The 15050-nt window shown below is 46.1% G+C and overlaps 1 protein-coding gene and 1 pseudogene across 2 annotated transcripts in view; one reads left to right on the top strand and one right to left on the bottom strand.

Annotated features, from left to right (window-relative positions):
• LOC140208517 (NACHT, LRR and PYD domains-containing protein 3-like) overlaps nt 1-15050 on the bottom strand; it is a 467255-nt gene that overhangs the window by 108265 nt on the left and 343940 nt on the right. The window lies entirely within an intron of this gene.
• On the top strand, nt 11288-14999 carry LOC140207838 (probable G-protein coupled receptor 139; annotated as a pseudogene).

Genomic DNA, 15050 nt, shown 5'->3' on the forward strand with positions numbered 1-15050 from the left:
CTCCACTGGTGCCGTCGCTTTGATTTATTGTTCACCTTAGCACCAGTTTATTGTCAGATGATAAACCTCAGCGACAGCTCAGGGCAAAGATCGCCCTGGTTTTATTGCACAGAGACAGGGAAAGGAAGGGCGCTCTGAACTCTGATGGAATATTATGTATTTGGAATAATGTTCTCTTCTGAACAGGACGCATTCCCTTTCTCCAGATTTTACTGTGCCCCCTCTGCCTGGAGCTGACTTCAAGGTCACCCTGTTTATAAAGAGCCATTTTTAACAGTTGTCTGCAGTTGGACCATTACAGTAACTGAGCAACTGTGCCGAAATAAGCATCTCCCAGAGATAACAAATGGCCAAAGTCGACAGCGATATAAGGACACCCTTCCCCTTCAGTTTATTGCTCACTGACTGGAAACAGGTTGCCATGTCACAGCAGCAATCGTATGAAATTATGATCATTTCCCGCCGGCGAATTTACCTGGCAAACCATTTACTTCACAGATACATCAACCAGCATCGCATTTATTTACAAATACTTCTACCGTTCCTCCTCAGAGAACGATGGGGGAAAAAAACATTAAATTCACTGCGTTTCTTACCTCTCAGTGTGCTCTGCTGGTATGTTGAATTAGTAACCGGACATTCACCCCCTCAGTCCTGTTCCGCCATTCACAACAGGACTGGGATCTCAGTGGCACATCCCTGCGACCGCCTGGAATAATTCACTGCCTTGTCATTCTCGAATCTGTGCGCTGCGGAATTAAACATATTGGGAAAAAAAAACTCTGCGTGTCGTTTCCCTTGAAAACTGTTCCACCTCATCTATCTTCACCTGCTTCAGCTTCCCCGGGAACAGCAACTGATAGTATGTATACGGTAGAAAAGTTAGAAATACTTCCGTGACGAATAGGGTTATTAGAGCACCATAACACAGCCCAGTACAGTTCCTGTTCTTACCTGGTGCTGGACTCCCGAGTCTGTTCTCAGTGAATCCGAGCATCTGAATGTTATGTCCCTAACAGTAAGTGATCACACCCTGAGCAATGATCAGTTGATAACTCGCTCATAAACCTGAACTTCAGCTTATTCAGCGTGTCACGCCGCACCCTGTTCCACAACGCTTGTAGTGAAAAACGCAAAGACTCATTTTCTTTGAATGAGCCTTTCTAACATGTGGTTCGAGCCAAAAGTACGACTTCAGTGCGCCATGCAATGATTGCCTTTGTCTGGAAAATTTGATCTGCCCCAGGGAGGGAGCCCAACCCGCATCCTGGATCGGTTCCGCTGGTGTCGTCGCTTTAATTTATTGTTCACCTCGGGACCAGTTTATTGTCAGATTATAAACTCCAGCGACAGCTCAGGGCAAAGATCGCTGTGGGTTTGTTACTCACAGAGAGGAGAAGGAAGGGCGCCGTCAACTCTTGTAAAATACTATGCATTTGGAGTATTTTTTGCTTTTTTTTAACACTGGGCATTCTGTAAGTGCTGCCTGAAGGAGGTAAGTCAATGTCAACTTGTTTAGAAAGCCAGTTTTAACAGAAGGCCGCAGTTGTACCATTACAGTAATGGGCCGATTGGGGGGCAACTGTGCCGAGATAACCACCTCCCAGAGATAACAACCGGTGAAATTCAACAGTAAGATAGAACGCCCTTCCCTTTCAGTTTATTACTCACTTTCTGGAAACAAGCTACCATGTCTCAGTAGAATCATAAGAAATTATGATTATTTCCCGATGGCGAATTTGCCTGGCATCGCACTTATTTTACAAATACATCAACCGTTCCTCGTCTGAGATCGATGGAGAAACACCAGACATTAAATTCACTTTTTCTCTGATCTCTCAGAGTGCGCTGCTGGCATGTTTAAATAGTTATAGGACATTCGCTCCCTCTGTCCTGTTCCGCCATTCTTTATTATCACAGGCGCACTGTGATCTCAGTGACACATCCCTGCAAACGCCTGGAACAAACCATTCCCTTGACTGTCAATAATCTGTGTTCAGTGGAATTAAACACATTGAAAGAAAGCTCTGCTTCTCTTTCCCTTTGCGGAAGAGAATTCCAAAGACACACTAGTTCCACCTCAGTAAAATAACCTCATCTATCTTCACCTGTTTCATCTCCCCCTACAGCAGCAAACATGTTTTCCACATTCCTGTCTAGACTCCGCGTGATGTTCAGTGTCCCCAGCAAGGACTCAATTCATTTATCTAACCACTAGTGGATAAAATCTCCCCTCCTTCATCTCAGTAACAGCGAATACAATAAAATCCCCGTCTTTATCGAATACCAGCCAATACAGCGCAGTGGTCAGCATTGAAGCGGACGGGGAACGCAGCAGAATCCCCTGGACGTGCACTCAGTGGCCACATTATTAGGTACAGGAAGTTCATAGCAAAGTGCCTAATGAGTGCAGAATTTGCTATTTTAATCTACGGCCAGTGAGAATTACCACAATATTTGTTAATATAAATATCACTGCCAGATCTACCTGGTCTTAGCTAAAAAAAAACACATACAAAATAATCGAGCACACAGATCCGTACAGCCGCGCAATTTCAATGACAATACTGATATAGTAGAAATATTAGTAATACTGTCGTTACAAGTGTGCTTATTAAAATACCATAACACTGCCGAATACAGTCCATGTTCCTACCTGATGCAGAACTCATGGGTCTGGTTTCAGGGGATCCGAGTATCTGAATTTTATGGACTCTAACAGTAAGTGAACACACCCTGAGCAATGTTCAGTTGGTAACACGCTCATAAACCTGAACTTCACGCTATTCGGCATGTAACGCCACACCTTCCTCCACAACGATTTTGTTAAACCACACAAAGATTCACCTTGCTTGAATGAGTCTTTCTAACTTGTGGTCCGACCCAGAATTAATACTTCAGTGCGAGAAATTTTACCACCTCCAGAGAGGAATCACTACTCGCATCCCGGTTCCGTTCGGTTGGTGCCGTCGCTTTCAGTTATTGTTCACCTTGGGCCCAGTTTATTGTCAGATTATAAACTCCAGCGACAGCTCAGGGCAAAGATCGCTGTGGGTTTATTGCACAGAGACAGCAGAAGGAAGGGCGCTCTCAAATCTGATGAAACATTATAAATTTGGAATAATGTTCTCTCTTGAACAGTGGACAATCCCTTTCCCAGATTTAACTGTGCCCCCGTAGCCTGGACCTGCTCTGATTTTAAATTGGCCCATTTAAATGCGATCGTTAACAGTTGTCCGCAGTTGTAACATTAGGGTAATGGACAACTCGGGAGCGGCTGTGCCAAGATTACCATCTCCCAGAGATAACTACCAGTCAAAGTCGTTAACAAGATAAGGATACCCTTCTCCTTCAGTTTATTACTCACTGACTGGAAACAAATTGCAGGATCACAGCGCCATCATATGAGATTTGGATCATTTCCCGCTGGTGAATTTGTCTGACAGCGTATTTACTTTGCGTATACATCAACGGTTTCTCCTCATTGACTAATAGAAAACGATGTAAACATTAATTACACAGGGCCTGTTTGTCTGAGATTGATGCTGGCCCTGTTGACTTAGTAGCAGGGCGTTCGGACTCTCAGTTCTGTTCCGCTGTTCTCTGATTCTATGATCACGACTGAACTGTGATCTCAGCGGCCCAAACCGGCCACAGCCTGCAACACTTCACTCACTTGCCAGTCAAGAATATGTGCTCTGCGGAATTAAACACGAAAAAAAACTCTGCTTCTCTTTTCTTTTGAAGAAGAGAATTCAAAGACACATTAGCCCCACTTCGTAAAAATAATCTCACCTATCTTCACCAGTTTCAGCTCCCCTTACAGCAGCAAACGTATTCTCCACATTCCTGTCAAGATGTCTCATCATGTTGTATAAAACCTGTCACCGCTCTACTCATTTATCTGAACAAGCAGATAAAGTCTCCTCTCATTCATCTAAATAGCAGCGAATACCATCGTCTTCCATCATTTATCTAATAGCTGCGAATGCAGTGAAAAATAATCCGACTTTCATCCAGTAACAACGCAAAAAAAAACAAAAGAGATTGAACTCTGTTTCTACTGAATCCGCAAAAACATGTTGAGGTTCACAAACATGTCCTCACAAGAAAATTCAAACAATTCAGCTACCAATGTACTAATTACCCTTTGCGACATCCGTTTGACATAAAGAAAACTGCACCGTATATGCGTTGACCCACATTAGATCTCAGCAACAGTCTCTATAATGGAATAATCACCTCTTTTCCACCGCTTAATTTTCATTGTCAATGTGGGTAGATTTCCGAATTACCCACTCACCTACGTACTGAAGGGTAGTCGGGATGGACTGATAGTGACGGCCCCAGCATTGAAGGAGTAAATAATGCGACCCTCAATCCCTCCGTCCGGGAACACTGAAGCACAGAATGTGGAAGGGTCCGACTCCAGCTGCAAGAAGCATAGAGCTGAAGTCGATTCGGGGCGATGAGGAGCTTTCCCCCTAGTGCGATACTGCACGGAAAGTACAGCGCTTCCAATAACATATTCATCCGCATTGGGTCCCCGCTGGAAACGCTCAGAAAGTTGATCCAATGTGCTGAAGGGATTCGTTAATTCCCTTGAGAGCGAATTTTGCACAGTTCCACTCGTCAATAATCCTATAATTTCTGTCTTCAGAGTTCAGAAAGGTGCCAAGATCGACGGTGTAAAAGGAGAATGAGGCAACGTGACCAGCATTGGAAGTAAAAGACAAAAATAAAGCAAAAGTAAGAGCTTACCATATAACCAAAATTAGTGAGAAACGAAAATAATGGGCAGATTTGAAAAACAACTGTAACAATCAACTAAAAAGTAATAAAGAGAGGAGAATAATAAGAAATTTGCAGGTAAGACAGCCGGTAATATAAAAGAGGATACTTTTGTTTTGAGATATATGAAGAGTAATAGAGAGGTAAGAGTGGGTATCAGATCGCTGGAGAGGTAGCACTGGCGGACAAAGAAATGGTGGATGAACTTACAAAGTATTTTGTATCAGTCATCACGGTGGAAATCACTAGGGATATGTCCAAATTCTAACGTATCTGCAATTGCCTTGACTAAGAACGATGTGACTGGAAGCTGTGACGTCCGAAGTTATAAAACTCACCTGAACCAGATGGACTTCACCCGAGGTTTCTGCAAAGGGCGGCTGAAGAGATTGTGGAAGCATTCGCAGTGAATTTTCAAGGAAAATCATCAATAATTACTGTAATCGGATTTCTGAGCATTCGCTGGTCCACATTCATTCCGTATTGTTAAGTAATTAAAGCTCATCTCTTATTCAAACGAGGCGAAATGAACTTATTCTGTGTTTACTTTACTATTTCCTTGACGCCATAGACCTCCGGGTCAAACTGTTTTGTCTATTCTATTGAGCCTTAGTGTCCCGTCTGCAATAGAAAGTTCGGTACTGTACTGTTGTTATCGTTGTCGTTACGTGCCTTGTTGTATGAGGTTGCGAAGATGGTCTTTCCAGGACCGTGATTGCTCTTGGCAATTTTTTCTAAGAAGTGGTTTGCCATTGCCATTGTGTTTACAAGACGGGTGCCAATATCAATACTCGTCAGAGAGTGTATGCCTGAGTATAACCAGGACTTGTGATATTTGCCAGCTGCTCATAGAACAATCCAGTATCTTTTCTCATGCCTTCGAGGGACCTGATTGTGGGGAGTGGGGGGTCGAGCTAACCAGGTTCTGCGCCTTGTTCTGGGGTGAACTGCAGTCTAGCGGAGAGGAGGAGCTTTTAAGAACTCGTTTGGTAGTAACGTATTCCCTCCCGGTGGTGCTGAAACTTATTGAAATCTATTGGTTAACCGTGATTAATGTGCATGGGTTGTAACGTTGTGCAGGCTTCAACGTCCCCTCTATCTATTTTTAACAGGGGCGCGGACCAACCATTGCTCGCAACAGGAAATGTTTACACGGCCTGAAAGCTGTGCGGCCCTTGCAAAGCGTCGTTTATGAATATTTAGAATGAAATGTAAAATAAATCACATATTTTCGATTTTACTTGTCAATTGAAGGTATTATAAAATACAGTACAGCAAAAGGAAGCTTTCACGTTTCGAAATTGCTTTCTAGCTGTTCGCAATTCCATCTGCGCTGCAACAGAGGCCACGTGCGCGGGAGCATTTACGTCACAGCGCGGCCGCGCACCCGTGGAGCTCAGAGGGAACAATGATTCCCACACCACACCACCATAACAGTGTTTGGTGCATTGACATGTCAGCGGCAACATGTTCTTGGAAAACAGGAGGAATTGTAATAACTAGGCCTAGATCCCATCCGTGTTCATATTCGAGATGGGGGAGGTATTGTCTAAATGGGAAATACAGACAGTGACCATTCTATTAGCCACACCTGTACACGAACTCGTTAATGATAACTAGCTAATCCGATGACAGCAACACAATGCATAAAAATATGCCGCATGTCAAGAAGTTCAGTTGTTGCTCAGTTCAAAGGCCAGAATGTGGAAACCATGTGTTCTCAGTGACTTCAGCCGTGGAATGATTGTTGGTGCCAGTCGGGGTATTTTGAGTATTTCACAAACTGCTCACCTGCTGGGATTTTCACGCACAATTGACTCACGTTGCACAAAACGGTGAGAAAAAAACAACAAGAACACAATCAAAAGAACTGAAGTGAGCCTTGGATTTGAGAGACAGGAACATGGAAAATAGAGCCAGGACCCCTCCTTGGGAACAGGACGTAGGGCCGGGACTCATACACAAAATGCTGAACACGACGAGACGGTTCAGAAAACTAGGTAGCGGCAAACGGCCGGACCTACCTAGCGAAGGCGTGGACACAGAGAGAGCTCCAACTCAACAATAGACAGTTGCTTATCTTGACACAGTAAGGCTCCGGTCTCGCTCCAGTGGTAGAACTTGACAAGGTTGCAGGCAAGGCTCCAGTCACAGCATTCAGGCAAGGCTTCCCAAGGAAGGGAACAGTCCAGCCTCAGGGTAACGGCAAAGTCGGCCTGACTTACCCCCACAGAGGCGAGGACGGGATACTGAGCATACAAACCAGCAACCACACACGAACCCAGGGCCACTTATATTCCCAGCCCCAAGACCAGCATCAGGTGCCTGTGATTAAGCACAACTGAAACAAGGAACAGCCGGAAGATCCGGAGTCCACGGACCGGACCGTGACAGCGAGATCAATGAGAATGGTCAGATTGATTCCATCTGACTGGAAGACGACAGTAACTCAAGTACGCATGAGTTTTTAAAAAAACATGATAACGTCTGCAGATGTTGGAAATCCAAGAAATACAAAAAAAAAAGTGCTGCGGGAACTCAGCAGGCCAGGCAGCAACTATAGAAACGAGTAAACGGTCGACCATTCGGGCCGAGACCATTCATCTAAACAAGAGAGAAAGGCAGAATGTCACGATAAGAAAGTGGGAAAGGGAAGGAGTAAGGATAAGGTGGAAGTTTATAGATGAATCCGGGAGAGGGGCAGGGTGTAAAGCAAACGACTGGGAGGTTGGATAGTGAAAGAGATAAAGGGCTGGAAAAGGGGTATCTGATAGGAGAAGACAGAAGACCATGGTAGAAAAGAAAGCGGGGAAGGCCTCGATAGAGTGAATGTAGAGAAGCGAGTTCTTGTGCTGGGTATCTTAGACCAGACTTTTAGAACGGAAGTGAACGGGAATTTATTTAGTCAGAGTGGCGAATCTGCGGAGTCCGAGAGAATGTGTGTATGTAAGGCAGAAGTCGTCGGACACCTGATTATTCAGGGCGTGATGGGATACGGGGAGTGGAGCTGAGAGGGAGGATGGATCAGCCAGGATGAAATGGAGGATCAGACTTGGTGGTTTGTTTCTGCTCCTCCGGCTTATAGTCTCATGTGTCAACCAGCTGTTCCATCACTGACTAGCAGTCTCACGAAATGGAGAGTTGAATGTGTAACTCTTTTCCTGCAAGTACATTGACTCTCCAAGACCAAGCCTCATGTGGTGCTTCTCGCTGGCGACACAGGAAAACTGAACACCCTTCAGTCTCAGGCAGGACTATAGAAGACGGGGAGGGGGTCGGCCCACGGACTCATATCACGCAGACCCACCAGCGTGTGGACACACCCTGGTGCTCGTGAACCAAATCCCCAGCTATAGGTAATTACCCAAATGGATTGTGGCAGCCCCGGGAGAGGCGAAGGCGACGGGTGTAAACCAGACGAGAAAATCCGGACTGACGCCTTTAACGTGCTGGACGTCACAGGACATCCGTCCGGCAGCTCCTGAAACCAAGCCGGTAGAAACACAGTGCTTCGCTTTCCTCTGGACTACACCGGCGAGACCGGTGTGGGGCCGGGAGTGGATTTTGACGACTGGGTATCTTAAGATCTCTGTACCTTCCACCCAAACTCTGCTCTGGAGAGCCCACGCTACTGCCGCTGTTTGTAGGGACAGAAACAACAGAAGAAGGAGCTGTTAAGATCGACGGGGGTCGCCTCCACAGCCTGGCACAACATTCACTGGCAGAAACTGCAGCTCGACCTGCCCCTCCAAAACTGGACTGTACAGATGCAGAAGGAGCCGCAGCTCTACTACGGACCGACCCATAGCGCAGACTATATTTCCACTGTCTTTCGAGACAGACGGATGCCGTCATGCTCATCATCATCATCATCATCATCATCATCATCATCATCATCATCATCATCTTCATTATCATCATCATCATCATCATAACCATCATCAATTTCTTATGGTCTTATTGTCGAAATATTAAAAAAAGCCACAGCACCTTTAGGTTTTCCGTAGAAATTTGCGAAGATTTGGCATGGCATCTAAAGCTTAAAAAAAAGCTATTTTTAGACGCGCGGTGGAGAATACAAGGGGTGATTTTTAAGATCGTGCCCCAAGGTAGAAGAAGTCAATTTTAGAAAACCTAGCACATTCATTTTTCAACATAGTCCCCTCCAATATTGACACACTTAGTCCAGCGGTCGTGGAGCATACAGATCCCTTCTTTGTGGGCGTCAGCGTCTTGGACCTCCAGAGGTGTTGCACCGAGGGGGTGATTGATATGTTCGTGGCCTAAGGTAGAAGGAAATGAGTTATTAACGTCAAATTTTCTGCATGATCACACAAAGAGATGAACTATACGTGCATGTAACGAGAGCAGTATAACTCACCACCTTCTGGGATGGAAACACGCGACCGAGTCGGGGGATGTGCAGGACTCACCCCAGCCCATAGAGAGCAAATTGAACACATCGACAAGGAGCCCACCCCAGCAGGTTCAGGAACAGCATTTATCTTTCAATCATCAGGCTCCAGAAACACGGTGGATACCTTTACTCACCTCAACTCAGTACTGACTCCGCCGTCTATGGACCCTCTTTCCAGAACTGTACAGCTCATGCTTTCAATATTATGAGTTTGTCGGCTTTGTGTGTAGGGTTTTGTTGATTCCATTGTATTTCTCTGTTCTACTGAGAGTGCCAGCAAGAAAGCGAATCAGACATGCTCGCAGAAACATAGCAACGCGCACGCGCACGCACACACACGCAAAAAAAACATACTGGAGACACTCAACGTTCACACTCAGACAGACGCACGCAGGGACACACTCACATACACAGGCGCGCACACACAATTACAGAAGCAAACACGCGAAGATCTGCATAGACACACACGCAAATTGAAAGGTACACACACGTACACACAAACACCCAACCCCACACAGAAGCACGGACTCGCTCACACACCAGACACACAGACACGTACACATATATGAACAGACAGCGACACAAACACACGAATACACACAGACACAGCAACACGCGAAAACTCACACATACAGGGACACACATGTACACGCGGGCTACTACACAGACACACACACACATAGTCAGGAATGCGTTCACAGGCACACAACAACACACTGCCTCACACAGAAACACACACTTACGCGTTCGCGCGCGCACACGCAAGCACAGATCGAAATACACAACTGACACATACTAACACGCAGATCTTCACACTAAAACCAGCACATAGCTGGGCGCAGGCGTACGGAAATACAGCCACAGAAACACACAGGCACACACATAGACAGACAGAAACAGGCAAACGCACAGACAAACACAGACTCACACACTGACACACACAAACAATCAAAAAGGGACAAACACAGTCAGGGTAAAACACATAACGAAAACAGATACAGAAACAGAAATGTACACGACATACAAACACACAGACACGCACACTCTCAAACTAAGGCAGACACGGAGAGGTGCAAACGATCTCTCTCTCTCTCTCTCTCACACACACACACACAGGCGGACGCACACACATACGCGACTGCACTTTCTTTTCCACATCTCCATTTCTCCGTCGTGTTTTCTGACAAATACTCACCACTCTGAGTTTGATGGCCAAGCATTAGGGTTAGAGGGGAAACACGTTGCAATTGATGACGCTTTTGAAGGCTTAGACAATTTTGTTGAGTGCAACTAATTGAAACAAATGGTCAAAACCTTCTGAAAGCAGAGAACCCAGGAGCCCAAGATTACTCTTTTCGAAGATTGGACAGGCAGTGAATGCAGGAGACTGATTATGTGCAGATAGGTAGGATCGGCTTAATGTGACGTCATGGTCGGCACAGACACTGTGGGCCGAACGATCTGATCCTGTGCTTTAGCTTTCTCTGTTCTCTGTCGGAGTCAGAGAAACAGCAGGCAGCACGTTCCTGTCTGAGACGGTATATGTCTCTCAATGGTGGTGAACATGTTTCTGACCCAGGGCACTGTCTGGTACACTTCACACAAACAAGCTGAGGATGGCTGCTGGTAATCGGGAGTGGGAGATAAGGTTACAGTGCGGTGAGCTGTGATTACAATTGGCGGTGAATCAGAGTGGAATGGCTGTTTTACTCTCAGTCAATCTCTTCAACCGATGGACGAAACTGAGGTAGAGAGTTGGGTCTGATGGTTATTGAAACAAAACCCCTTTGCTGGAGGACTGCCTCCAGCAATTTACACCCTTCAGCACCATCACAATTCCCATTGTTTGCAGTTTCACAATTAATTCCTAAATTAATCACAAACGGTCTCGGCGGGGATTGCACTTGCCTGACGTAATCGGAATGTAAATATTTTTTTTAAAGCTTTAGTTTTAAAGCTGTTGGAATCTGTCCCCGTGGAGTCGCTGAATGGTATTAAAACCCCAGGCATGCGCTGCATGAACATTTCATTCCGGGAGATCGCCTGTGGCACAGGAGGACAGATTACTGCACAGGGAAAATGTCTGCAATGTTGGACAGGTACTTGAGTGTGGATAAAATATTACGAGTGTTCATTGCCGTCATGGGAGGTCCTGGTGAGTGAGCAGAGCAATTCATGTTTGTTTATTCTGTGTGTTAACCGGCGTGAACCTGGTTATGATCACTTTCCAAGTTTCTAACTTAATGATCATTGCACAAATATCCGGCAATGGTATCGAACCTGTTAAAAGAACATTCTGAATGTTCATATGTAATGACAAAAGAAAGTACACCTCCGCCTCTCCCCTAACTCACGGGATCGACTCGAACGTTGCTCTTGCCTTTAATGGGACGTTGACCAGAGTGGTGCCAGTGCTCGGGACGGACATCTCCCCGCGCATGCGTGACTGGGAAAGTTTTACATTGGGGTGTTGATTGCTTATGAGTTATTCATCAGAGCGAGCTCTTGGGCCTTTGGTGACACCTTGTTCTGAATTGCCCCAGTGCTGGAGACAAGCAGCTCTCCGGGGAGATCTGAATGGGATGGTTTGAGTGGCACCTTGTCTAGAGTTCTATCGGGGCTTTTGAAAGACAACTCTAAGGGGAAATGTGATTTAGAGCAGCGGTCCCCAACCACCGGGCCGCGGACCGATACCAGGCCGCAGAGCATGCGCTACCAGGCCGCGAGGAAACGATATGATTTGGCGATAGGAGTCAGCTGCACCTTTCCTCATTCCCTGTCACGCCCTGTTGAGCCATCACGCGCGCGTCGTCCATGTCAGCGCGGGAAGGAGATCAACTCCTCGAGCTTGCAAATGACGGCGGGCTGAAAAGTCTGTTTGACATAACATCTCTGCCGGCATTCTGGATCAAAGTCAAGGCTCCATATCCTGAGATAGCCGCGGAAGCACCGGAAACATTGCTTCCATTTCCAACATATCTCTGCGATGAATGTAACAAAAACTAAATTGCGGATTAGACTGAACATAAGGAACCCCATTCGAGTATCGCTGTCCCCCATCACCCCTCGATGGGACCGTCTTGTTGCAGGAAAACAAGCCCAGGGCTCCCACTGATTCAGCGATATTGGTGCATTGCAATGATTTTATAAGTTCATACGGGGAAAATATGCGCTGTGTTTAATATCCAAACGTTACTTCAAATGTTATGATGCTATTGACTTATATAACCATATAACAATTACAGCACGGAAACAGGCCATCTCGGCCCTTCTAGTCCGTGCCGAATGCTACTCTCACCTCGCCCCACCGACCTGCACTCAGCCCATAACCCTCCATTTCTTTCCTGTCCATATACCTATTCAATTTATCTTTAAATGATAATATCGAACCTGCTTCTGACAATTGTACTGGAAGTTCGTCCAATACTTACTTCAAACTCCCCTGTCCTCCCCGATCATTGACTTATCGCTATATTCATGCGAGGAAAATGCGCTGTGTGTTTAATATTAAATTCGTTAGATAAAGCCTTTTAGAAACGAAATTGAGTGTATTCGCCACTTATCACCCATATTCCGGTCGTAGTTAACATCCACCTCCGAATAGAATCGCCAAAAACAATTTGCGGAAAAAAAATAATCGGCAGGTGCACGCATGCGCACTGATGCCCGCGCAAGGCTTCATGGTCATTGTAGTCTTTCATTGGGCAAACGCAACGTATTTGACTGCTACTCTTGTCCGTTGGCAACCATCCCGCCCCTCCGGTCGGCTGGTCCGTCGGTCCGCAAGAATATTGTCAACATGAAACCGGTCCGCACTGCAAAAAAGGTTGGGGACCCCTGCAGTACAAGGTGATAAATAGATTGCATTATTCAAAAGCAAGACCGAATCGCATCTTCCCATCCGTGTCTCCTGAATGCGACAAGTGCCGCTCTGCCGAGGGCTCACTAGCACATCTTTTCTGGTTTTGCCCTACATTATACAACTTTTGGACTGCAATTTTTGAGTGGGTCTCAAAAGTCTATTCCAGAGACATTCAGCCCAATCACGACCTCGCCATCTTTGGATGTTCTGCAGAGACTCTTGAGTTGCCGGGACATGCAGATTGCTCTGCATCTGGGAATGGTGGTGGCGAAGAAACTTATTCTTCTGAGCTGGAAGTCTGCTACTCCACCCACCTTCGCACACTGGCTCAAGCAGATGTTGTCTGTTATACAAATGGAAAGACTGCGTCCGCACAAACCCAATACACAGAATACATTTGAGAGAATATGGGGACCCTTATTGGCTCAGTGTCACATTACCTCACATACACAGTGACCTTGACCTGCATAGTCTCATGAGCGGGTGTGGTGCCTAACCGGATTCCTTCATTCACTTTACTGCACATTGCTTATGTAATCTTGTAAATTGTCTGGCAACCTTTTTGTTTTTTTTTTTTTTTTGGTTTTTGATTTGTTTTGTCTGTTCTCCGCCTGGCGCGGTATTTCCTTTGTATTGTTTTGTCTTCAATATATTTTGTCTTTGTAAAACTGAAAATTGTAGATAAAGTAATTTAAAAAAAACTTACCCCTGACATCTCCTCTGCACCTACTTCCAGCCACATGAGTGTTGGGTTTTCCAGAGGCCCGGTCAGTCAAGGTTAAATCAGTGAAACTGGCCCCATCGGAACTGGATCGCTGTTGTTCCCGACGATTACCCACATCTCGTCATATCTCCACAGTGGGGAAGGCAGGTCTGAGACAGTGTGACCCGTGCTTGGTGTTAGTTGAGCAGCTGTTCACCGCCTCTGGCGCTCATGGCCATTGGCGGAAACCCGAACCCGTGTCCATTCCCGGAGTATGTGTTCAATAATTCCCAGTGTCTGTTCTCTGTCTCTCTCCCTGCAGTGAACTTAGTGGCGATTGTGATCCTGTCCCGGGGAAAGTGTGGCCTCTCTACCTGTACCACCCGCTACCTGGTGGCCACGGCAGCGGCGGATCTACTGACCGTTGTCACCGAGGTCTTTGTGCGTCAAGTCATAAATTATTACTTTCCGTGGAATTTTTTGAACACTACCCCGATGTGCAGAGTTGTCGAGGTACTGAGGTTCACAGCCACATACTGTTCTGTCTGGTTCACCGTCATGTTCACTGTTGATCGCTTTGTCGCTATTTGCTGTCAGAAACTAAAAACAAAATATTGCACCGGGAAAACTGCGGCTGTGGTTCTAACAACAACCGCCGTGCTGTCCTTTCTGAAAAAATGTTCCCCGTTACTTCCTCTGGGAACCCAGAGAGATCATCGAGAATGTAACATGGTTCTGCAAGCTTATGGAATATATTTTCACTGACCCCGGATGGGTAGTATACGATTAGCTTGATATAGTTTTGAATCCGTTCATTCGTTGTGATCCTGTTACTCAACGCTCTGACATTCAGGCACATTTTAGTGGCCAGTCGGGTCCGTAGGGGACTGAGAGGTCAGGGCAAAGGCGAGAATCGCAGTGACCCGGAGATGGAGAGCAGGAGGAGGTCTGTGATCTTACTCCTCGCCATCTCCGGAAGCTTCATCACCCTGTGGCTGACACTAGTTGTAAATTTCATGTATTATGAGATCAAAGGAATTGGATTCGATTTCAATGATTCTGAGGTGATCTTTCACAACGCCAGGATTTTGCTGAAGAATTTCAGCTGCTGCACGAGCACATTTATTTACGCTGTGACTCAGTCGAAATTCAGGGAGCAGGTGATCAGCGCGGTGAAATATCCGTTCAACTGGGTGCGACAGGTCATTAATAAAGCCGCGTCCTGAGCACAACCCAGATTCACCGCCCGATCCCAGGTGTTATTCCCGGGCGAACTG

This window comes from Mobula birostris, chromosome 13 (assembly GCF_030028105.1).
Source record: "Mobula birostris isolate sMobBir1 chromosome 13, sMobBir1.hap1, whole genome shotgun sequence".
Classification (NCBI taxonomy): Eukaryota; Metazoa; Chordata; class Chondrichthyes; order Myliobatiformes; family Myliobatidae; genus Mobula; species Mobula birostris.